Source organism: Camelus bactrianus, chromosome 35, assembly GCF_048773025.1.
Source record: "Camelus bactrianus isolate YW-2024 breed Bactrian camel chromosome 35, ASM4877302v1, whole genome shotgun sequence".
NCBI lineage: Eukaryota > Metazoa > Chordata > Mammalia > Artiodactyla > Camelidae > Camelus > Camelus bactrianus.
In genome coordinates, this window is record NC_133573.1 from 10,482,312 (window position 1) to 10,508,735 (window position 26,424).

Here is a 26,424-nt window from a genome sequence, read left to right on the forward strand (position 1 = left end):
CACCACTAGCCGCGTGGGTCTACTGAACCCTTGACGCGTGGCTAAATCAGTGGAGGAATTGAGTTTTTAACTTCATTTAATTTTAATTATTTGGCAATTTAAGAAGTAAATGTGGCTGGTGCCTTCCATTTGGACAGCGCAACTCTTGGACCTATTCAAGGTGGGTCAAGAGGTGAGGTGAGAAGGCTCAGGGGTGGGTAAGAATTTGGAGATCCTGACCCCAGCCGTACCGTTCCATCAGATATTTCCAAGATTGAGGATGAACTGTGGTGTGTGCGTTCTCTAGTCGAAAGAGAAACAGAGGTCACAGAACCAAAGGACCACAGAGTTTCAAAGGTGGGAATTTGTCATCAGTAACAAGCAGTTCCTCCCAACCTCACCTGTGGTGAAGGGTGTTCGCACAAACAGTGGCATGTGCTTCTGGAGACAGAGGAGCCAAGCATCTAGTTCGCTGTAAGCTTCTGGAAGGACCTAAGTCTAGATTCTGTTGTCACTTAGCGGCTATAAGACCCTGAGCAAGTTCCAAACGTTCTTTTTAGTCCCTATGCTGAGGGGCTGCTCTGAGTAGGAGAGAGCTGCTGTGGTGTGAGGCGGGTGTGTGCGGTAGTTAGTCACAAAACTCCACAGTGTGTGCACAGAGGCAGGTGTGTAAAGACTTTTAGTCAAGTTCAGGATAACTACCGAATAAATCACAGGTAGAAAGAAGGCTGACTGTATTTATTCCACATCTGTGTAACACCTGGAAAAAAGGCAGGTAAGCTGAAAGTTGCAGGACAGAGGATAATCCAAATAGGAATTCCCCAATTTACAACCTACACAGTTATCCAGTCCCCAAACCTAGAACACAGATGGCCCAAGTCAATTCTCCATGCTACCTTTTCCATTTGCATATCCACAGTAAAACAGCTGACACAGACATACGTATACACACATACACACAGAGCTATGGGAGCTGTGGAGCTTCGTCCACACACAAGACCCTCCCCAGGCACCCAGCCCTCACTGTTGTAGAAAGTGAGGCTGAGGGCGCACACTTAACAGATGAAGTGGTGAGGAGAGAACTGGAAAAGTCAAGTAACCGCCCAAGGGCAACAGCTGGCTGCTAGCGGAACAGGGATTAAAACGTGGCACGCACACTTCTAACCACTACCCCACGGGCTTTACACGAGGAGTGGCTTTTATATGGAGTGCAGTTGTCCTAACCTATTCACCCAGGAACTTGTGTTTAAAATAAGATAAACAGACTCACAGACATGGAAAACAAACTCTTGGTTACCAGTGGGGAAAGTGGGTGGAGGAGGGATAAACTGGGAGCTCGGAATTTGCAGACACATGTTACTATATATAAAAGAGATAAACAACAAGGTCCTACTGTAGAGCACAGGGAACTACATTCAGTGCCTTGTTACAGCCTATGATGGGAAAGTATATATACATGTATAACTGAATCACTATGCTGTACACCAGAAATCAACACAACACTCTAAACCAACTATACTTCAATAAAAAAATAAAAATTTTAAGATAGTATCTTAACGCATCAAGGGCATGATGGCAGAAGCGAGAAATGTTGACTACAGAAGTTTTATAGAAACATACTTTAACTATGTGAAGTACTTAATATAGGAGCAATCCACTCTTTATTATCTTAGCAACCCAATGAAATGATTAATGCAAATAGATGACCTAGCTCCATTAAGTAAGGTTCAATTATCATTTGAATAACTGCTGAGGAAGTTAGGGGATCATCCGATTTACTTTAAAAGAATTCCCAGATAACATTGGGAACACTGTTAGTTCTTAAAAGGAATAAGCTTTGTTTATTGGAAAGATTCACCACATTAAGCACATGACATAGTATATGCTGAACTAACAACTCATCAAAAACCAAAACCGATTGAGCTCAGTGTCCCCCAACTGCTTATATTCAAAAAAGAGTCTATGACAAATTTTATTTACAACCCAGAAATAGACTCAAGGACACAGAACACAAATTGTGGTTACTGGGGGAAAGGGTGGCGGGCAGGGATAAATTAGGAGTTTGGGATCAGCAGACACACACTATTATACATAAAAGAGATAAACAACAAGGACCTACTGTAGAGCACAGGGAACTCTATTCGGTTTCTGGTAATGAGCTGTAATGGAAACGGATCTGAAAATACATTTTGTGTGTACGTATACACATAACTGAATCGCTTTGCTGTACACATGCAACTACACTTCAATAAAAAGTTAGAGTTGAGAAAAGAAGAGTCTGCGGCTTGGTGCAAACAGCTCACCAGCACCACAGTCATCGAGAAGCTGCAGATTCAACACTGCTTTGGGGACATTAAAAAAAAAAAGCGCTAAAATAACGGGCAATTGAGGCTCTGAAATTAGATCTAACAAGGCGAGGAGCTGCTGTGTAAGTCACACTGCATTTTGCGGGCTGTGTTCTCACACTGAACAAGACGCAGAGATTGCCTTTAAAAGGTATCATCTTCTGTCACTGTTTTTTGGTGTTCGATGCAATTCCTGTCCAACAGAGCAAGAAAGCAAGAGGATAACAGAGTGGGCCCCAGACGTCCTGCCGACGTGGAAAGTGCCCGCTCCGTGTGGAGCTGCTGACCAGCGGGACGGAAGGGCCGAGGAGCCGCTAGCCCACTGCAGCGCCTGTCGGAACAGGAGCGACCCCGCCTCTGGGGCCGAGTGAGGGAGCACACGGAGAAGGAAGACTTAACCACCACATGGGGTTCGTGTTTAGGCCTGAATCGGGAGAAGCATTATGAAAAAGAGAACTGAGTTAGCGTGACCTGGGCGAGCACTCAACTGAAATTCAGTGCCAGGAGGGTAAGGGATGGATTCATTCCAACTTCTCTATGGTGGGTGGTGAGGGAACGGCACCGTGTCACACCCGTGGGGAATGAAAAGATGAGTAAGACATGGTCACCAGAGGAAGAGAAGCAGGCGATGACACTCACGTGCTGGTACCCACACGAGTCCTCGCATGCCCCCAACAGAGCCTACGAGCCACGAGCCGGGCACAGAGAGGTGACTGGAGCAGGCGTTTCTTGTCCTGTAGAGCAACTGTACAATACATTTTAGCTGGCACTGTGTTACGGGCCAGGAAGGAGAAAAACAGGGTGTACCCGGATTGAGGCAACACTCACCCGAATTCTGACTTCATGAAATAGGTTGAAATGATTAGTGAAAAACTCCACTGAACGTTGACCTGATAGGCTGGAAGGGCCCACTGCAACAGAAGTGCCCTCAGATGGGCTCTGAAAGTGACCAGCCTGGCCACACCCTTCAGACGGGACTGTGAGAACTCAGACACCCCCCCTCAACCCCGGGGTGAGCTGCTTGGAGAGGCCACCGCCACGCGGGGATCTGAGTGAGACCCCATCACTTCCAGAGCTGGAAACGCATCCCAAACCGGCAGGCTGAGTTCTAAGGGAAAGCCAGGCATTTAAAGCTAAGAACCATCTAAGACTCCACCTGAGCAGAACCAAACCCGGATTCTTCCTGATGCCCAAGAAAGGCAGCTTTTCACGGCACTGTGGATTCATGCAAATGCTTCTGTGATGATCAGGTAATCAAATCGAAAATCTTGTTTTTTGACTTCAGAGACAAGTGAGCTGTCACCCACCAGACTGCAGATGGCAGGGGTTTAAGGCCAGCGCCCAGGCTGGGACTCAGAGCAGCCACACCCCGGAAGGGCTGAGCCCTCATCCTGGAGGATGCTGCATCTGGGGGAGAGGCACAGGGTTCTGGACACTCCATGGGCTGGGATGGGAAGTCCCACAAAGAGCAGGATAGAACAGGCCAAAAGAGAAGGAGACTTTGAGAAGATCAGGAAAGGGCATGCAATAAAAAGATAACACAGGCACGATGATGTGGTTGAATCCAAAAAAAAAAAAAAAAAAAAAGGAGTGTTATTTACTTTATGTACAGTAGTATCTGCAACTCTCCAACTCCCAATTTATCCCTTCTCACCCCTTCTTCCCCTGGTAACCTTAAGTTTGAGAACAGTTCAATAAAAAAAAAAAAAAAGAAGAAAAACAAAGAAATGTTAGTGAAAAAGGCTGAGACCCATGGTGCCCAGCTGAAGAAGAGAGAGGAGCGGGGAAGACACAGGAGACAACACTGGGGGCTGAGAGCCACGAGCAAACTTTTTCTCACAGACTAAACATTTTCAGCCAAACAGTCCATTTCAACTACTCAGCCCTGCCTTTGTGGGGGATCAAGTACTGCAGACAACGTCCCCCAAGATGGGACACCCGGTCTGTGGGTCAGGCTTGGCAGACCCTGCGTTAGAGGTTTTCAGAGAGATCAGATCTGCTCAGGCACTGGTGGGGGGTGGGGTGGGGTGGGGTGGGGGCCCCTGGACGGCGGAGTCAGAATCAGGAATGCTCTGGGCAGAATCTGGACGGGAGGGTCCAGTGGGTGACGCCAACACTCTGCAGTAAGGGCTCCTTTTGTTCATACCACAGGGTTCCCCAAACAATAAATACCTGAAAGAAAGAGGTAACCGAGAGCAGAGTAATTATCTGGATTATTATTCCATTTGTTACTCTGCACAGTTATTATCTTCCTCATATATACAGAATAAACAAACGGAGACTGAAAGGGTTTCAGCAGATACTGCACACCTCAGCCGGCCTGCGGAACGCCCTGGACGGCCCCCGCCACCACTGCAGGCTCTCCCTAAAGCAGGGAAGTAGGGGGCTTGCGGAAGGCTCCGTATGCAAAACAAAGAACCACCAAACAATGAAGAAAAGGCTCGCTCTGCCTTTGACGGGCTTGTCAGAGAGCAGTGGGAAGGTTTCCGTTTATGTCAAACAGGCAGCTTTTTCCACGGAGCTGTTAACATCACTGAACACGTCGGAACAGATCACAGTTGACTTCTGTCTGTGAGTTCCAGGAATTAACCCCAAAGGGGTACTTCCAAGTCATTCAGTGCCATAAGGATACGCTGACAGCACACAGACGCCGCGGTCTATCTGGATGTCCTAGGAAGGAGGACTCCAAAGCTTTCCACGAGCAAAGCTCTACCCACCAGGACGCGGGTGCATGTGAGACAGGGCTCCCCGGTCTGAGGCAGACGGAACTGGAGGCCGAAATTTTTTTTTTAAACTTTGAGAAACATTAAAGCAAATTCCAGCCACAAGCTTTACAGACATTTTACAGCCACTGCTGAAGATAACCTGTAGTTTCACTGAGTGCAAACAGCCTAAAACGACTTACACAGAAAGAATGGTGCTTTTTCAAAATTCACAAAGTACTGTTTCTACGTTCTCTCCTCGTTGGATGGACACACACACACACACACATTTTTATAGTCCTTTGTTTGGGTTAAAAAAAAACAGGGGGCACTTAGTAGGATTTCTGAAACAAATGGACTGAATACATCCATAGAAGTTACCAAGTCACCAAATGTAAAGTTTCCAAGAGATCACCCGGCCTTGACCCTTGACCTTAGCCAATTGAATATGTTACTTAAAACAGGTGAGAGTCTTTTTCTCCCATTAAAGATTCTATAGCCCCCATCAGAATCCCATTCTAACATTTCACCAAGTTCTTTCTAAGATACAGACCGAAAAAACAAAAAAAAAACCTCCTTTAATTTAAACTCATTTCATCCTTATTTTGGCCTCTAGAAGAGTAGGAAAAAAATTGGTCAGACTCAGCCTCGTAAAACCCTTTGTGGTTCTGAGAATAAGAACGGGACCTCCATCCAGCTTTCTCTGTACAGGCTGAGAGAATCTCCGTTCTCTAACTGAATGAAGCCCCCTCCACCCCTCCAGGCCTGCAGCTGAAGCCAGCCAGCCCCTCCACTCCCCTTTCCATAAGTGGACATCACCCTGCACGGTGGCCTTCCGTCACCTCCAGCACACCAGAACATTCTTATCTTAAAGTCAGGAAAATGAGATGCTTGAAAAGCCAGACTGTGTTTTACTGAAACAGCACCGAGTACCCAGCATTCAGTGAGGCGCTGTATGCGGGCAAACGTCATCGTGGCTCAAGAGCGAAAACCGTGCTTTTTCACGAGGATAACTCCACCCTTCCCGTCTCGGTCCCATGCCCTCCGCCACCCTCCTGCGGGCACGCCGCCCCCTCTGCCCCTGTTCGCTCGGGGGAGTCCCTGGGGCGTCCGCACCTGCGTTGTTTTCCTCTCACATCATGAGTGCCTCCTGGTTGATTTATCTCAGCTTAATAAGCTCTCCTTGACCTTCCTGTTCAGCTGAGTTACAGATACCAAGTTCCGCCTCCGCCCAAGCCGTGCGAGAGCCACGCGGTCCCACTTCCCCACAGCAGCTTCGTAAATGTTGCTCACTAGCAATTATTCATCCAGACCTCACCTCCCCAAGGTCTGCTGATGACAGAGGATCCTTAGCCCCAAATGATACTGAGCACCTTGGGGTCCCTGAGAACGTCCACCATCACTGCTGGCCTCGGCCACACGTTGGGGTGTGGTGAGCTGAAGCACCAGGCTGCACGTGGTGCCTTGCACAGTTAGGCTCCCAGGAAAGCCATTCCACACTTAGGAAGAGCACGGAGTGGTTTGTGGTTTCATGAAAAGGTGCTCCATGAGTGACAAAGCTTCTTCATTCTCTGAAGATGTGTTTTTTAAAATACTCTCAAGTCATGAAATTACTCTTACAGTTAGTAGCAGAAAATGGGGGGAAAAAAGCCAAATTCAGGCCAATGGAAAAAAGAACATCTTCAGAAATGAAAAAATCAGCAAGCACATCGAAAGCGTAACCAAGGGAACGAGAAACACGTCTTCCCGAAGGGCAGTCGATCTGGGGTACATTCTAAATGTGCTCTTCCGCCGTCACACAGAGCAGCTTGTCTCTGCGTGGACACACCTCTCCCTCAGCAATGGCAGGTAGCTGTATAAGACTAAGGGATTTCTAATTTGTTTTCTAATTTAATTAGTTTAATAGCCACGTATTTGTGTCCTTTGGTCCAACAACAGACTCTTGGTACTAACTGAAATGTCCCCTGACCCTGTGTCCTGAAATCATGTACCACCATCAACAGAAGGGACTGCCCTTTGGCCTTCGCTCCTCCCCGGGGCGCAAGAGGATTATGTTGAACATGGACCTTCTGGGGCAAAGGTCACGTCACTGGTAATGGCTTGATGTTCGGTTTTCCTTCCCTTCCTTTCTCCTTAATGAAAAAGCTGAATGTTTGACAGGCTGTAACATGTGAGCTTTCTTCATTTTATAGCTTTGGTATCGGCTGCCGAAATAGCGTTCCGAGATCTGTAGCTTAAATATTTTATGAAAAATGCCTCCTCCAATAGAAATGTTAATAATTTAATGCACCACAGACGACACTCTGTTTCAGGAATGGTTATTTAGTGGCACCTTTGTATGCGGTCTGAAAGCACAGTACATCAGCCCTTGATGCACACTTTTCTTTACAATGGTGGCGTTTCCCTGCGAAGTTAGGTTAGTATAAAAGATGTATTAGTAAGTTCCTATTTTTTTTTCTTTCATCCAGAGGCCTGAGGGCATGTTTTTGGGCTCTGCCAACGCAAGTTGCCAAAGCTTGGTTCTGATGTTAAATATTCAAGCCCGCACATTGCTGCGTGGTTCCACCCCGCCAAACCCTTTCTGAGACATCGGGGGACATCTCTGGGACAGGCCCATGGCTTGTAAGCCATCTTGAGGCGACGTGCGTGGCTCCGATCGTCCTGAAGGGCCCCGCGCAGGGCGCTGGCCCCGAGGCGGCTGCTGAAATAGCATCGATGGTCCACACCCGTGTCCTGGCGTCGTTCTGCCAGTCGGGCGCCTAAGACGCGGCGGTCGGTAACGTATTTCAAATGTGGTTTGCTTTTGTCATTTCAACACCCCAACTCCCACTTCTGCGTTTTCCTTCATCCAAGGACTTCTACCAGTTTGAGGCATTCACGACACCCACACAGAAAACTCTCTCAGCGATTCCTGGTGGTGCTGGCACCCTAATCGCAACACCGACAAAGCCACGTTCCTCTACTAGGTGGCCCCATGGAAATGCACTTAACGGATCACGGCTTAACGCTGCCTGCATTGAATGTCTGCTGCCTCGCTGACGGAGAATTCTGAAAAGCACACCGCGGAGCCTTCTCTGCTCCACGGGCTGCTTTTTCGCACTGAATTTGGGGGCTGAACTCCACTGAGGAAAAAGCCTCTTCCATACCCAGACTTGCCCCTATGTGTAGGAGTTCAGTTCACCAGCTACGTTTCAGAATTAATCTCAGACCAACTGGGGCGAGGCGGTCACAGAAAGGAACAGCTGCTGAAAATTCAGTTTCTATGTACTCTGCGTTGCAGGAGACACACAGACGAGTCGTGCATCTTTGCTTTCCAGAGGCTCACCATTGCAGGGGAGGGCAGCGCAGGGCAGGGCATGGGTGGACGCTTGGCTTCCCTTGATGGTGGCAAAAGGAGACAGGAGAGAGCCTGGGAGGAGACCTGCAGGAGACGCCAAGGGAAGCTGGATAGCCTGGTGATAAACTTGGAGTTAAAAGTTCAAGTTTTGTTTTGACCTGAAGAACCGAAGTGTGCTGACCTAACGGCGACCATGTGGCACTTACGCCCAAGGACAGAGCCAAGCTCCTCGGCTGCCTCTGCCCGAAGCCTCCGCCAGCCTCAGCGGTCAGGGAGAGTCACTGCATCCTCCACACGGCCTCGACTGAACCCTGGGGGGCAGCTGCGAGGCGGCCAGCCCAGAGGAGCCCCGACCAGACGCAGCGAAGTGAGGTTCACCTTCTGTGCGACACGAACCAGCAACACTGCGTTTGTTCGCAGCATCCTTACAAACGCATCCCATGCACTCATTTTAAGTCCAGCACTGTTAGGCGACGTTTAGCTTTTAAGAACTGGTTTACCCTCTTTCACTGCTGGTGGGAATGTAGTTTGGTGCAGCCAGTATGGAAAACAGTATCGAGATTCCTTAAAAAACCAAAAACAGACTTCCCGTATGATCCAGCAGTCCCACTCCTGGGCATATATCCAAAGGGAACTCAAATTTGAAAGGATACACGCACCCTGATGTTCACAGCAGCACTGTTTACAACAGCTAAGACGTGGAAACAACCTAAATGTCCATCCACCCCTGACTGGATAAAGAAGATGTGGTATATTTATACAATGGACTACTACTCAGCCATAAAAGCAAATGAAATAATGCCATCTGCAGCAACATGGATGGACTCAGAGACTGTCATACTAAGTGAAGTAAGCCAGAAAGAGAAAGAAAAATACCATATGATATCACTTATACGTGGAATCTTAAAAAAAAAAAAAAAAACCACACAAAACACAAACAAACTTATTTGCAAAACAGAAACAGACTCACAGACACAGAAGACAAACTTATGGTTACCTGGGGTCGGGGGGAATGGGTGGTAGAGGGTTAAATTGGGAGTCTGTGATTAGCAGACATGCATTACTGTATATAAAACAGATAAACAACAAGGTCCTGTACAGCACAGGAAACTATATTCAATATCTTACAATAAATAGCCTATAATGAAAAATAATGTGAAAAAGAGTATATATGAGTGTGTGTGTGCATATATATATATATATATACACATATATATGTATATATATCTAATTGAATCACATGCTGTACACCAGAAACTAACACCACATTGTAAATTGACTATACTTCAATTAAAAAAAAATTTAAGAGCTGGTTTAAAATACTATATTTTTAAATTGAAGTACAGTCAGTTACAACATGTCAATTTCTGGTGTGCAGCACAATGTCCCAGTCGTGCATATACAGACATATATTTGTTTTCATATTCTTTTTCATTAAAGATTATTACAAGATACTGAATGTAGGTCCCTGTGCTGTAGAGAAGAAACTTGTTTTTTAGTCTATTTTTATATATAGTGGTTAACATTTGCAAATCTCAAACTCCCAAATTTATCCCTTCCTGCCCACTTCCCCTCTGGTAGCCATAAGATAGTTTACAAGATACGATGTATGTCACAGTTTCGTCGATTCAGCAGCTCGGATGCTTACTTGACGCAGGTGCTTACCTGGTGCAGGTAGTAAGGCACAGAGCTCCCCAGAGTCAGCACCTCGGGGGAGACAGCACAGGGACAGCTAATTACACATCAGAGTGACAGACGTTGGGATGTGGCAGCCCAGAATGGGTGGGGAGCACAGATGGTGGACACTGACCCTGGACAGAGGTCACAGGGACGGCTCACAGACGGACCCAGGGGAATCCTGGGGGGCAGAGTCAGGCAGCTGATGACACAGGAGAAAAGGTCTCTTTGCAGATAAAGGGTAGGGCATGTCTGAAGGCATCATGTCCCGCCACCAAAGACAATCATGCAGAAGCCTGCAGAGGGGACATCGGGCAGCCCGCACCCCACAACCTCAGTAGCTTCTATCTGCCTTCAGAGCCAAGGAGCTATTTCAAATATTTAAGTGAGACCTCCAGCCTGGATCAGAGCGTCTGTCATATGAATATGTGTCTGCTGGCTCCCTAGAACAATGTGATAGATGTGGAACTAAAACACACTCAGGTTTATCACTGGCTACTAAGAACTGTAACCCAGCCCAGCCCTCTTATGAAAACAAACTCCCTAAATGCAGGGGGAGGTGTCTAAACAGAAAACACGATTCACTGCTCCTCACTCCCCCCGCCATGAACACGCAATCTCTCTTCCTGACGTACACCCTCACACGTAGACACACGTGTTTCTACATACTATCCATCCATCAGGAGAAAAAAGGGGTCACAATGACTACAGGAATCGGCAAGCTAGAACTCAAGCTTTACCAAGAAGTAAAAAGAAGCTTAAGAAGTTTTTAGAATTTTCTGGCTATACATCAGTTCAGACCACAACACTCAGCAAAGAGACGACCAAGGATGCTTTTTTGGGTCATCACCCAGTGGGGCTGCCCCAGCAGCAAGCTGTCCACTTTGTCAGCACGGCTAAGGGGTCGCTAACAGGAAATACAGACCAGGTCTCTGCCAGGGGTCAAAACACAGAAATCTGGGGTGGGGAGGGCAGGGCTCAGGGGGAGAGCCCTGTTCAGCACGCACGAGGCCCTGGGTTCAATCCCCAGTCCCTCCACTAAAAAGAAAACACGACACAGAAATCTCACAAAGTGATACGGACTCAATCTCTAGAAAGGGAGAGAGATGTTCATGGATGGTCAGTGACAGTGTGGATTTTGGCTGCACTGCCTGACCTGCTCACATCCCCTTTCTTTTCAGCATGAGTTTGTACGGTCAATTCCCCCAGCCACCCTGACCACCACACCTCCCCTCACTAACCGCCAGAGATGCGTAAAACAGAAGCCGTCCACACACACAGCTGCACAGACCAGCCTCCCGGAGCCCGGACCCAAAGCCCAACTCCTCTGGGGTCTTTCCAGTGACTTTTCCCCATCTCTCTGCCCTTATGAAGGATTTACCAAAAGCTGGAGATTTTTTTGGACAGGCAATTGCTGTTGTAACACAACCTTCTCAAGGGTTAAGTGTAAATGAATCAGGAACATGTGGCTTACATTTCCCCCCCAAATTGAATTCAGATGGACTCAGATATAAAAGGGGAAACCGTGCTTTCCAAAGGATGGTTTGAGTTTTTGAAAAACTCCAAGAGCTGGGAAAATAGTTTAGGTATTCACTTAACTTTTAACTACGGCCAGAAATCAGTCATCCATAAGACTACAAACCTTCGCTCTAGTCCATGCTGCATCATGCTCGGGGAAAATTACTTATGCAGTGATTATATGTATACACAGAAGCACCCGCCTTCACAGTTCTGTAAGGATCTCGCACGGAACCAGGTGAGAACGGAACATGAGAGGCTTAGTGTGAAAAACTCAAAAAAGAGCTTCCTACCGCTGTGTATGCATGGGTGTTACCTGGAAGTCTTGTGAAAATTCAGACTCTGATCCAGCAGGTCTCAGTTGGGGCCTGGGAGTCTGCATTTATAACCAGGTCCCGGGTGGCACTCATGCCACTGGTCCACAGACCCAACCTGAGCAGCAAGGACGTCATCCCCCAGGCCGCGCCTGCCACACGAGTCGTTTAATCTCGTGTGTACAGGTCTCTGGGCTTCCTGAGAGCCCTGCCTGTTTGGTGATTGATTGATAAATAAATTCCAAGCAAGATCATGTAAATGGGAATTAAAATTCCCTGCTGAAAAGGTACAGATAATTGCTCTGAAATTTACATGACAATAGGCACTGATTAGAAGTAACAAGTAATGTATTCATTACTGCCCACGAACAATGAGAAAACAAATAGGAAACGGTAAATATTCATCATCACCAGCTCTGCGGCTGCTTCACATCCTGATCCGACGGGGAATTCATTCAGAAAACCCGCCAAATCACTTTGGACATCAGAGAGATGTGAATTTGAGCACCTTCTGTCTGCCGCGTGACTCTGGTGAGTCAGCCGCGTCTGGCCTCTGTGCACGCCCATTCTGCACACCTGGAGGTCTCGTTTTCACACTAGATGTCAAGTTCTGGCAGGGTGTGGGCTGTCTTCTTCCTTCTGGAACTCCCCACAGCCCTCGGCGTGCTTTCTTAGCTGACCAGGAAACACACTGCACACTCGTGACCATGCAAGGTCCCGGCAAAGCTCAGCTGATAATTTTCAAGGCTGTACCAACAGCCATGCCCGCCCAACCCGTCCGCGAGGTCAGAAGTCACACTGTTCAGGACATAAGGAGCCGGTTCTCTTTGTCACCTGGAGGGCGAGACTGAGGGCAGGGGCTGGGGTTGGAGCTGGGAAGGGAACATGCATGTTCTGAGAAAACATTCACGACCTACCCACAAGCCTGGATGGAAAATGTGCAACTTCTTCCCTCCCCCAGGCGCTGGATGGGCCTATCTTTCATGCATGCAGTTTTGCAGGGAACTTGTTAAGATAACGAATGCTACCTTTATCCCTGGAGGTGAACTAAAGTTGAACACAGCTGGCTTTTGCGTGCACCCCACGCCCCAACACGGTGGCGATTTTAGGAAAAGCACTTAGCAACAACCCCTCCAACTTCCAGACCATCATATCTCACTGCATCTCCAAGGGCAAGGTCATCCCAGATGCTGGAAAATCCACTCACCCACCCTGACACTGAAGGAGCCACCTGGTCACCGCCTTTCATTTTCCACATGAGAGCACCTGGGCTCCAACCCAGAAGGTCCTCTTCTCAGCCCAAGTCATGAAGGGCACCAGGCTGGTGCGGTCCCGTCAGCCAGAGAGCGGCCAGTCTGCCGGTCCCCTCGGGCAGGGCCAGGCGGCCTCTCCTCCCACCAGGACGTTGCGCGGCTGGCCGTGGAAGCCACAGCACATGTGCTGGCCGGATGGCTGTCCAAGCGGGTGTCACAGACTATAACCATGCTCTCCTTCTAGGAGAAGGTGCCCTAGCCCACCTATGGCTGCAGAGAGTAAACTCAAGAGCTATCTGTTGGAGTCGCACTGCTCAGAATGGACGTTTTGAAGATACAACCGTCATAAATTCAAGTATTCACTGAACAGCAGCTCCGTGCACACAGCACTGTGCTAGGCTGAGTATGGGAACTGGGCTGATTTTTTTTCTTTCTTAACCACAGACGTTTGCAAATGAGATGGGACGACAAGACACACAGGTGTAAGCAGTTAAGCAGCCTTACAGAGCCAAGGACGCTGATGCAAGAGATGCTATGAAATGGTATTAATTACAAGAAATAGGGTCTCAAAGGTCAGGAAAAATGTGGAAAACGAGGGGAGGGGAAGAGCGTTCCAGGCTGAGGGTGTGTAGTCACGAAGCCCTGACGCTCAGGGCACAGGGGGCCCACCTGCCTGGCGGGTGCAGAAGGGACACGTGGGCAGGAATTTAGGACGTGGGGAAAGTAAGAAAGCATCAAATCAGAGAGTCTGGATGCTGGCCAGAGAGGATGTTCTCCCAGCAAACGTTTCTCAGCATCCTAGGACTTCACAGAGTTGACTCAGTGTTTGTAGTGACTGATGTTAAGAAGAAACAAATGTAACACATTTGACCTTAACACTAAATTTTTACTAATAAAATATGACTCTTTTGATTCGCTTTATACACTAAGTTTCTATATATAGTTTCATTGAGGAAAAAATGATAAAGGATAGCTACTTACTGGGGGAGGTGTCACAGGAAGGAACAGCGTGAGTTGATTTCAAGTGTTTTCTTTTGTTTATCCTACAAATTCCCTTCAAAATTAGTTTAAAATGCGCTGTATTCTTAAGAGACACAAATGCTTCACTTGACCCCTGGAGCTCTGGGTATCTATGACGCTGATGTTATTCCACCATCATCATTATTAATGATATCAACCTGGCGGCGCCGCACAATGTGATGAGAACTAATTAAGTCGGAATGTGTCCCATTAACTGCACGTGGTCAAAACGAACTGCCTGCTTCCCCAGATCCTTCTATACACAAAATCCACATCAACTTCGCGGCAAGCTGGGCGCCCGCAGGGCTGAGGGACGATGGGGCTTTGTTCTTGATGACTCTAAAGAAAGATGCGAATCTCAGGCTCGCTGCTCATTCAGAAAACCGCCTGGCTGACGTGGGGGAGAGCCCCGTTCACACTTTCTGCTGGTGTGTGCGCATGCGTGCTCGTGTCTGCACCAGAAGAAACCATGCCAGCCATCAAGGAATTTAAAAATAAACTTGAATATACTTCCATGTGCCAGGGCAGGGGCCCCAGGGACTTGATCATAAACTTGCTCGTTTCAACCGTCTAGATGAATTTCTGATTCAAAAAGCTTTCTAAGCAATTTCATCATCACCGCCACAAAGACTGAAATATATTTCCATTCGGAGGAAAATACTCCTCAGGCAAGCAATGGGATCTCACGTGCAGACATTCAAGTATCAGACAATTTATAATAAACAAATGTGCTGGATTTTAAAAAGCCTAATAAGCTACCAGTTCCCCTTGTATTAGAAGGTGATGCAGAGTGAATAATATTGGGCATGTGACAGAGGGAATTTAAAACAAGCAACTTTATGGGATGAGTGAGAATTTTAAAGTAAAACTATATTAACAATGTCAGCGTTAAACCCCCATGTGTCAGTTCACTTAAATCCCCTTACATTGCTGAACAGAAAACAGGTGTTTAAGTTCTCGTGCTGGAGCCCACAGACGCACACTGCTCTCTTCCTCTCATTGTTTATTAAGTTAATTTTCAAACAGTGACTTCAATCCCTGAGCATCCTCCATCCGCTGATTGAACACAAACCACAAAGAGATAAAGAGAAGGTAATTCAAATAGTCAACAAACACGTTTCTCTGAAAGTATTTCCTATTTGGGGACTAACAGGCATCTATTTGACATGATTTTAAATTAAGAGGTTATGATAAAACAGGAGGCGGTGGCCACGCTCCTAAAACAACTCGGACTCCTGGGGCTTGTCCGCCTGCGGACTGCTGGAGCTGCCACCGCCCGTCCTTGCTTTATTAGATGCAAGAACATAAAAAGAGAGTTGAATCCATTTAATTTTAATTCCAATTTAAAAAAAAGTGGCCAGCAATTGAATGACAGCCACAGACTTTAAAGTCATGGGGATGCAAGTGTAAGGATTTTAAGTATCACGAATAGGAAGTGTTATTAAGAAAAATTTTCATGAGCTGGAATTAAATGGGAGGAGGGCCACCGAGCACTGGAGATTCAATCTGTAAAAGTGCTCGTTAGAAGAAAATCCACTTGTTTATGGAGAGACAAAGACCGCCTCAATTAGCTGATGGTGGAAGTAGATAATTTGTCTATTGTTTCCACCTTGAGGACAGGTTTTCTTACGTATTTCCAACCAAAATAATGGGCCCAGCAGCACTGTGTTCTGTCTCTGGGGCTGCTCCTGCCACCTGTGCCCGTCTCCACATGCCCCCCCCATCTCAGGCGGGCCCATCACTCTCTACCAGCAGCCGCCTTGGAAGAGGCCTGGACTTCGGGGGGAAGGGATGTTGGAGTTGCAAAGGCTGGCGCAATCAGACCTGGAAATGACTACAGTTAAGGGAAAAAAAGCTGGCAAGGGGTCTGCCCTGCTGTGGGGATGACAGTCAGCCAATCATAAAACCCCAAATGACAAGGCGACTGAATTCCCAGGGCTTTCCTTGGTTACATGATTGTCTGCGGGCAGTGATTTGCAATGCTGCACAAATAAGGTTTTTCTTTCAAAATCCTTCCTAGGAGGAGTGGGATTGGAGGCCTCGGTGCCATGATTTGCTTTTATTATAAATGTCTTGATCTTAAAATCTAAGGCTAGCATTGATACAAATATACGTGTGTGTATACTTACATAGATACATATGTGTGTATATACACACACATATACATTATGCATATTTGTATGTATAAACATACATATGTATATACATTACATCTACATATGCAGACTGAAGGCAAGAAAGTAGCCAAAGAACATGCAGTATTGAAAAAACACACCAAACTGGGGGGAGGGTACAGCTCAGTGGTAGAGCACGTGCTTAGTATGCAGGAGGTCCTGGGTTCCATCCCCAGCAACTCCATTAAAATTTCTTGTAAAAAATGAATGAATGACATGAGAGGCACACTAGACATTGCACACTGAGCTCTGGCACAGCGGGCGTGGAAGGCGGGAGCAGGCAGGAACCAGGCGACAGGCATGCTCTGACCCACGCCTTCCCCACCGCCCCCCGCCCCTCCCCGCACACTTCCAAAGCTGCTTTTCTTTCTGTGGACGCGTACTTGGTCCAAACCTCTTTGAGAGCTCTGATTTTCATTCAAGATCTGATGGAGTAAGAGAAAAGATGAGACTAAGACCCCCACATCAATACGGCAAGTATTCATCAAGCAGACTTCAAAATGTTTGAGAAAGAAAACCTGTATCTTAGACAAAATAAATTAGAAAGAAAAAGCCATCCATCCTTTATCATTTTATTCTCTCCAATTTGGCCTGCTCACTGGGTTGCCGGCTTTCAAGCCTGACCCTTCCTTGATCTCCACTTATTGTCCCCAAACCTCAACCCACTGGGCAATTAGAACACAGGAGCTGCTCTCCAGCCGCTGCGTCTGACTCGAATGCGTGATCAAGGAGTTCCCTTGAAAGGGCAGGAAGCCCGTGCCAGGCTGGGGAACATCACAGCCGCTTTAGAGCTCTGGCGACAGCCGCCCTCACAGTTAACTCAGCGACACCAGAAAGAGGGAGGCCCTGGCCCTCGCTCCTCAATCTGCTGCGGCCGCTCTTCCCTGATGAGGACTTCCAGCCCTCGGCTGCTCTCATTTCTTCAAGTGCTTCCCACCCTAGAAAATGGTTTGCACAAATTACTTCACTGGTCCTGAGCTGAACCATCCTAATGAAACGTAACGCGGAGCATATGTGTCAGTGTCTGCAGGAGCATTTCCTGTCTTTGCTATTAAAGAAAACAGAAATGAAATTTTTATGTTTGACCAAAGTGACCTAATTCGAACAGCACAGCTTTTAGCTACAGGTCTCTGTTAACTGTGCATCCAGAGAGACAAAGGGATAAAGGACGCGTTGTGAGTACACCAAGACTTCACCAAAATACCAGGGCGCCCATCAGCTTCCCTCCACACAATCACCTACAGTCAAGCTGGCTCCTTTTATTCATGAATCCAAGTTCAGCAGAGGGAGACCCTAAGACTTCAGCAGCAAAAGGGGAGGTTACGTAAGTCAAGGCGCCACGGTGGGTGAGGGGTGGGGGGTGGGCAAGCCAGCTCCGCCCACAGCCTACTTTCCACCAGACCAGAGGGATGTGGGCGCCAACATTATGTTTTTTTCAGACAAGATAATGCATTTTAATGTCTCTGTGAAGAAAAAGAAACCCATGAGAGAGAATGGCTTCATGTACGCTGACCTTTATCGTGAGAATTTCTCCTAAGGAAAAACAGGGGTAAGAAAGCAAAGCTCTCAGATCCTCCTTTCCTAGGTCGCTTCTATTGAACTGCCTGCAATCACAGCGAAGGGCAGACGGCCCGCCCCCGTCCAAGCTCGCCCCGCGACACTGGACTTCGAGGCGTGCGGGTTGGGGTTTACAGAGTTTGGCATCAGCCAACATTTTGAAATTGGCTTGATGAATACTTGTCGTATTGACGCAGGGGTCTTGGCATCAGCCAACACCAAAAAAGAACGCTCGGTGATGGAGTGATGGGGAAAAGCAACCTGGTGGTCCCAGAGACGCTCACCTGCCCTCTTCCTAGTCTGCAGGGTGGTCCGCGAGTACCATGCTCCCGCAGTTTTAACAAGAGTGCCCCAGGGACCGAGGGACAGGAACGCAAGGAAAGCAGAAAGATGCCACTGTCTCCCCTGCCACAGAAATAACAGAGAAGCAGCACAGGGGTGATTCACAGTGAGCGTGCGCGCACTGAGTGCAGACAGTGGGCTCTTTAAGTTATTGCAGGTCACTGAGGCCCTGAGTGGCGGTGTCTACAAAGAGCACGGGGCCCTGAGGATGGGCCTCTGGTGGAATACTTCGGGGTGACTGCTGCTGCTGTGATGGATACACGGCCACATGGCCCCCCTCCCACTGGAGATGGCCTCGGAGTGTGGCCGGCGTGGGCCCGGGAGATGGTTTCCATCACGGCGGTAACACGAGAAACCTGGGGGCCTTCGTGCACGGAGAGCAAAGCTTCACATAAATCAATTCAAAATGCAAACACACCACTTAAATATTAATCACGGTAACTCTAGAAAAATAGTCCAGAAAACCTCCATAACGATCCAAGGTAAATAAATGTCCCCAGACTCAGAAAGAACCTCAGAGCCCATTTGTTCATAACGTAACTCAACTTGCCTCCCATGACTCAAGCTGAACGCCATATGCTTGGCAACATCTGTCCTAAAGGAAATTATCTCCTCGTGCTATTTGATTCTGACCCAGCAAGTCTACACAAAACACACAGTCTTCCTCTTTCATAAGCCTGAGTAAGTCCAGGGTCAAAATCAATGAAAACCGTCACAATGGCTGTCAAACAGAACCAAGCGATACTCTGAATAGAGCCCAGCTTTCAACTGCTTCCTCTGGGATCATGTCAAGGAGGAGGGTGGGCGTGCGGGCAGTGGGCCAGGGACGCTAAGGCCGGCCCTTGGCTAATACCCCTTCCGAGTCCAGAGCGCCAAACACCGAGGCAGGCAGAGAAATGAGAGAGGCCAGCTCTCAGCACCTACAGGGGGCGCCGCCTACAGAGCGGCTGGAGCCACAGCTTTGTCGGGGTGGCGTGGTCAGACGGGCTCTCCAAGGGGGAGGACATACACCTCTGTCAATACGGTGAGCTGCAGAAACAGAACCCCAGACAGTGGGCGCAGCGGGTACAAAGCCCTGGGGCAGCAACAAAGGTGCTCGTGGAGAAAAGCCTCATTAGCGAGGGGATGAGTGCTCGGCCCCGGGCTCCGTGCTCACTCGGCACACCCAAGGACGGCAGTTTCCTTCCCGCCTTTTGAGCTCTTCACAATCTAAGTCAACAGCATCACCCGGTCTCCCACGTAGTCTTGGCCCCCAGGGAGGCAGCTCACACAGGAACTTAGGCACTGTGTGACCTGGGACCGCCTGCTGCCCTTCCCTGCGCCCTGATGGAGGAGGAGGATGATCACTGCCATCCTGATGGGATGAGGACGCGGACACACGCCCGGCACACAACACGTGCTGCAGAACTAGCACGGACACAGCATCAGTATCCCTGGCTTGACCCGTCCCTTTGTTCTCTAGTGGGTTTTGTTTGAACAGGTCATTAACTTCTTGAGACACTTCAAGCGAGAGCACCAAGACCAATGACAAGAGCAGACCAATTACCAGCTCGGGTCAGTCAGCTCTGAAGCCTTCACTCAGTGGGAAGCTGCGATCCAATTAACCCACGTTTGGTGTGGATACTGCCATTCAAAAATGCAAATCCAAATAATGCCCATTTTGCAAGTGAAAAACATTCCCGTGCTAAAATTCAGAGGGAGGCGAAGATGAAGCTTCAGTCCCCAAATCTCCCCACCAAGAAAAGAGCCGCCAAGCCATAAAGGATGCCTTCAGGAGGTAAACACAGCCAAGAGACCCGCCGACATCATTCGTGCTTGGTTCTCAGTGTGCGTCTGGTAGGTAAATACGAACGTTTCCACGGTTTACAATTTCACTTTATTTCCTCAGAAATCAGTTAACACCCGAAGTCTAGTGCTCTTAACTGCCCCCAGTAACAAGCCATCTTTCTGCAACCTGCTGACATCTGGTCACGTGGGACTGCTCTGCAGCTTCATAACTCAGGACGTCGCTGCAGGAAACCCCATGTTTGACCCTCTGCGCAGACAAGCCTTGGTACTTTCACCGACGGCTACTGACATCGCATCTGAAAGCCCCCCAACAAAGACACAGCTCCCAATGGTCAAACCCTGATTCTTCCACAGGCAGGGCAACAAGAGAAAAGCCATGCAGTCGGAAACAAGAATCCTCCTCAGAAATTGCCCCAGCTTATCACATCAGGGTCAAGTCCGTGTGTCAGAGAAAAATTAGTTGAATTTACTGCGGCCAACGCTGCTCTCCTTCTGAGGACACGCGGCTGGTGAAAAGCCAGATGTTTTCGATCTGGAAAGCGCAACACCACTGCACAGCAAAACCAGCTGGCAAGAGCCTGAAAGAGGTGTGGGTCTTGCTGGGAGGAGGCCCAGCGCCGGGCTGGGCGAGTCTGGTCCTGTGCACACACCGGACAGAGCTCGCCTCTCCCTCAGCCCACGCCATGGCCCGGTCCTGACAGCCGGCTCGACAAAGACTTTGGGAACAACTGCATAATCTCATCTTTTTTTCCTGGAGTTCAAAAACACTTAAAAATATATATATATATGTACATTTTTTCCCCAAGTAGATCTCTCTATATATACTAACTAACTTGAAGGGAAAACGGTTTGACACCCCCTTCCCGTGATGTAGCCATTTCATCTGACTTGCACCACGGTACTGACAAACCCGCGCGTGAACACAAGACAGATCTCAATGTTCCTGCACCGCCTATCCTCATAACCTGGGAAGAGTCAGCCTGGAGCTGGCTTGCGCAATCAGCGATAAAGGCTTGCTGTGCAATTACTTCCAATTAAAAAAAAATCGGACACAAGGAGAATCTAGCATGGGAAACAACTGCTCTGCCCAGTTCTAAGCACTTCAAGAGCACACATGTGCCCTCCAGGGGATGGAGGCCACAGACAAATCTCTTCCCAGTAGAAGCAAACTCAGTCCCAGCGATAAGCGTCACACTGTTGGTCTAGCTTCAAAGCACAGTTCTTAAAATATATATATATATATTTCTTTACAAAAAAGTTCAAATTTGAACTTTTCACAAACCCCTACCTGCCTTCTAAGAGGCCAGCACGAGAGAGATTTCACTGCACACGTAATGGGGATCTTCTAGGCCCCACGGTTACTCTCTTCCATGCAAAGTGTGTCTTTCTCACAAGAAATTCAACTCCACAATGTTTATTGGTAAATTACACCCAAATTGCAAAACATCCCAATGAGCCTAACATCTCTGTTGGAGAAGCAAGCTGGGGCGCGAACGCACTCACCTGACCTGGGAGAGTAAAGAAAGCAGCTGAGCCCCCGGACCCCCGGGCACGAGTCGCTTCTTCTCGTGTTTCCGTCCTTGGGGCTAATCCCGATGTCCAACGGGACGTGGAAATTCAAAACCCCGTGTTTATCAGATAAAGCAGCAACCGAGGGAATAAACCAATGAACAGATGGCCCTCTGAACTATTAGAGCAGCTACGGTACTGCCGGTTCCCAGTGCAGTCCGGCTGCTGCGTGTCCTCCCACACTGGACACCAGTGAGCTGCGCCCAGACCCTAACTCGGCTTCCACACCAAGTGCACCCAGAGCTTTGACAATGAAGAGGGACCAGCAAGGGGCCGGACAGCCACACACACCCTTCACAACAAGGGCCTGGCATCACAGGACAGAAACTGAATTATTCACAGACAGAACTCAAGCCTGGGTCATAGCGTCCAGGTTCATTCCCCAAACTGGCTGATCCACATGCCACCTCTGCTGTCTTTTTCTCATAAAAATTCCACGCAACCTCCTCGGCTCCCAAGTCAGAGATGTCGTCCCACTAACTCGCATCTCCGCTCTGGCAAGAACCTCCAGCTTTCCTTCAGGAGGAGTCACGGGAGGCACCCCCTAGCTCACGGGGCACTGAGAGAATTAATTACTGTTTGTAAAGCGCTTATAGGTCCACAAGCCAGTGCGTACTGTATAAATGCAAATTATTGGCATGATTCTGCTTCCCAGTGGGGCAGACTGCCCGGGGCACTCATTCACGCCTTGTAAGAAAACCGAGCCTCCCCAACCAGGTCTCCCTCTGTTACAATGGCTCGTGGATTTACAACCCGGATCGCCTAGGCCTGCACGTCAGCCTGTGCGGGACTTCGGATTTCTCCTTTTTTTCCCTCAAAGATCTATCCTGGGACTTTTGATTCGTATACTTCAAAACCTACAGAAGAAATCAGAAATGATCATTTAAGGCAGATCCCCACTCCTGGAAGGAGGTTCCTGTCTGGCTTTCTCACCATTGGGAGGAGATAGGACAGAGGTCTGGGCTCTTTGGACAGTTGGCTGTGTCCTTCGGTGGACTGGGGAGGCCCCGGCCGGAGTCCACTCTGAGCGATCACACTCTGCTCACCTCACGGGCTCCAGCTGCTTCCACTGTGGGGAGTGTTTATGGCCACTTCCTGTCCTTGAAGGTTCTGCAGTCTTCCTCTGTCCTGTTTAAACAGGGCTGCCTGCCACCTGCAGGGCCCCTTCCCCAGAATAACGGGGAGCCGGCCAGCGCCACCATGGCCATCCCTCGTAGGGCCCAGACCCCTGGTTTATGTCGTCAGGTAGACTGGAGGAGCCGTTAACGTGTCATGTTTACACCTGAACTTTCTGCCTGTGTCTCTGTGACTGTCACTCTAGACCTGGGAAAACAATCGGGAGGTTATGTGAGCAGCACCCTGGTCCTGACCACAAACATCTTTTGCAATGTGTTTTGGTCTCTGAGAATCCCATTCCTCTGCACTGGGACACACTCTCGCGTATCCTGTTACTAGGGGTCTCCAAACATGCTGGAGGAAGGAGGAGATGCTTTATATGAGTCTTCTTGTATCAAAAACAGAAACAAAGACAAAAAACGCAGGGGGAAAAGGGAGCCATCTTAAGTAATTCTTTCACTTGCTGGATATCTGCTCAACTTCCCTAAGGATCTCAGACACAGCATTAATTTCAGGATATTCTTCTCCCCCACTTCTCAGCTCTGAGATATTTAAGGAACTTTGGTATCAAGGTGACGGGCCAGCGGTGACCACAGCTCCCAGTTGGGGCTTCATCTCAGAACTGGAACAGCTACGGGCAACCCTGATGGGGCCCAGGGAAGGTAAGGGGAATGTAAGACAGAGAACGTAAAAATCACACCTTACGTGTTATCTTACACACACGCACGTGTGTCCATCTGGTATATTACATTACAAGCCTTTACAGTTCAGAAAGTGCTTTAAAATTCGCCCCGCTTAACTCTCCCAACAGCCCACCAATAAAGCATGACACGCATTTGACAGACAGGAAAACTGCCTCCAAGGGGTGGGTGATGTGCCCAAGGGCACACGCCGGTCAAGGTGCACGTCCTGAACTTGGGCCAGGGAGCCCCTCCCCCGGCAGAAGTGGAGAAGGGTCGGCCTTTCACCTCCTCAACTCAACTGACAAGCACGGCCACGGCCACACGAGAGAAGACACGCAGGTGGCGGGGGGTGTGTTTCTGGAAGGAGACTCGCCTTTCCTAGACCCCTGTCGGCACCACGCCAGCAAGACCTCACCAGGTGGATCTGCTTATACAGGTAAAATATGACTTCTGAGCCCCTCAGCCACCACTAGCAGCTCTGAGTCATTCTGGAAGAAGTCATCACAGAGACCAGGACTGGCCCCAGGTTTTATGCCTCAGTTTCCCTCTGACCAGCCCGGAGTGAGTTACTATCCCCAGAGGAGCTGCTGGGGGGACGGGGGCGCTGGGGACACAGACAGTGTCAACCTCAAGGGCCCCCATGACCCACCGGCCTCTCCTTCCTCTTCTTGGACATTAAGAGCCTGGCGGTCTGCCTCCCCCAGCCCTCCAGGGCTCAGCCCTCTCTCCTGTATCCTGAACGTCCACCATCTCCCCTCCCCTCTCCAGCCCTTCCCAACAGGACTGTGGCTTCCTGTGGGCAGAAGCTGGGCTTTGTTTTTCTTGGTCTTCCCCGTAGTGCTAATTGCAAGCCAGACACTCCAAAACTGTCCACTGAATTCGCTCCTGAAATCCCCCAGGTCCTTCCAGAGCCCGCCTTTGCTCCCTCCCACTGTCTGACGGACAGCATGACCTCTGTTCAGCGCTTACGAGTATCTCCTTCCAGAGACACGCTGCTGTGCCAGCTGCTACCGATGAGCTGGGTTGCGGTGTATCGGGAAGTGGAGGCTTGGGCCCAGCTTCGGTGTCCTGGGAGGGAACAGGGGTAGGGAGGGGAAGCCTTCAAAGAACTGGCCTCAAAGGCTGCTGAACGCTTCACATCTGGCCATTTAGAGGCGCAAGAGGCATGGCATCGGGCTGGAAGCGGAACAGAGCATCTCAATGCTTCTGCGATGTCCTTTAGAGTCCCCATCTGTCAGCATCACGTCTGAGAGTCCCAGGCCAAGGCCACACACACCCGTCCCTCCCACAAGCACAACCAAAACAGACGCGCAGACACCCCGCCAGGAGAGAAGGCAGGCTCGCTCCTGGGGCTGGCCATCTTCTCTGCACCTCGTCTTGTAGGGAAAATTACCAAACCACAACATTCATCAAGACGCTGCCCGGAAGGACGAAGCACGGAGTCCCAGGTTAGAAGGCTTCGCATAAGGACCTCACGAAGCATCTTCCAGGACAGCAGTCCTCTGGGGAGTCACAGAAGCCCCGCCCCCAACGCTCCCCGCCGCAATCTCCTTCCGTGATGCCGGACTCCCGGCTTTTCAGGCTGCCCTGGAAACTTACACGATATTCAGGACCCACAGCAGTGAACTGCTTTCCAACTCAACAGAAATCAGTAACAGGCTCCTACTTTTCTGGGGCAGCGCTAACTAGACTCCCCAAAGTGAAGCCACTGGGCTTTGTGTTTAAGGCCTTTAACTAAATCAGGTCAATCAACAAAGCCAATCAGAGATGAGCTGCTGTTCTCCCACGCAGTGGAAACCTTCCCGTCACCGTAGCCGGGGTGGGCCGGCGGCCCAGTGGGAGGCACGTCCCCGTCACCCAGGCCAGGGTGGGCCGGCGGCCCAGCGGGAGGCACGGCTAGGAGAGGGTGCAGAGCAGCCAACCATCAAGGTGCCTCAGACCACCCGCCCATCGATTCCCCCCTTGTAAAGCAGCTCAGTGGAAACGTTCAGAATAAATCATGTGTTAGAATTATCTCCTGAAGGAAGAGCTGAGAGCATATTGATTAATAATTATTTGCACTAACAGACTCGGCTGTGGCAATGTCATCAATTACCTTAAAAATGGGCTCAGATCAATCACAATGGGACAGGCTGAGTTTGAAGATCCACAGCCTTTTGTTTAGTAATTTTTAAAAGACCAGCTGAGAGGCAGGGCTTCTGAACGGCGCCCTCAGCGAGGGCTGCGGGCCGCAGAGAGTGACTGGTGACGACTCCCGCGTATACACTGAGCTGGACCTTGTCGCTGAGCGCTGGCTCCCACGCTTCTCCTGGGTGGGAGGTCTCCCCGGTAAACAAACATGCCCCACGTCTGGTACAGGACGAACGTGTGGAGCCCAAGGAGTTACCGCTGATGATAAAACACACAGATGACCCGGGCCAGGGAGGCACAGGCCGGGAGGACGGTGGCCAGCGGTGCCGGTACCTCCAGGTTTCCATGCACGGATACGTGCGTCTGTGCTCAGACTCACCCACTGGGTAATACCCACAGAGCAGAAGCAGCATCGCCCAGAAGCACCTCCAGCCGAGGTTATTTGTGCCATGGGATGCGACGTGAATGAAGACAGCACTCCAAAGAGCGGAGGAAGGGGAGTCACTTAATCTCACACATTCACTCAGCAGCTCAAAAACACATGGCTGCTTTGGGTAATGATGTCCAGGTCCAACCTCCCAACTCCCCAGAAGATGCTCCGCTCTGTGGCCACCAGGGTGACCCCAGAGTACAACCCTGACCCCGTGGCTCTGGCTCTCAGGTTCTTGGTTGCAGCACTGACTCTGCAGCCCCGGCCAAGGGTCTGGCCCTGAACCGCTGGCCCCATGTGCCCCAAGTGTGGTCTGTGGACTCTTGGGTCTCCAGATCCTTTTGAATGGTCCACAAGGTGAGAGCTGTTTTATAATGATGCTAAGGCATCATCTGCCTTCTCACTGGATTACCCCTGGCACTGAAGGTACCAGGGACGTGGGCGAGGGGCGGGGTAAACAGCTGGTGATCTGCACAAATCAAGGTGGGGC

General features: G+C 49.4%; 1 protein-coding gene across 22 annotated transcripts in view; it reads right to left on the minus strand.

The window, feature by feature from the left end:
* Positions 1-26,424, minus strand: part of LOC105072482 (partitioning defective 3 homolog) — a 536,087-nt gene that overhangs the window by 48,848 nt on the left and 460,815 nt on the right. The window lies entirely within an intron of this gene.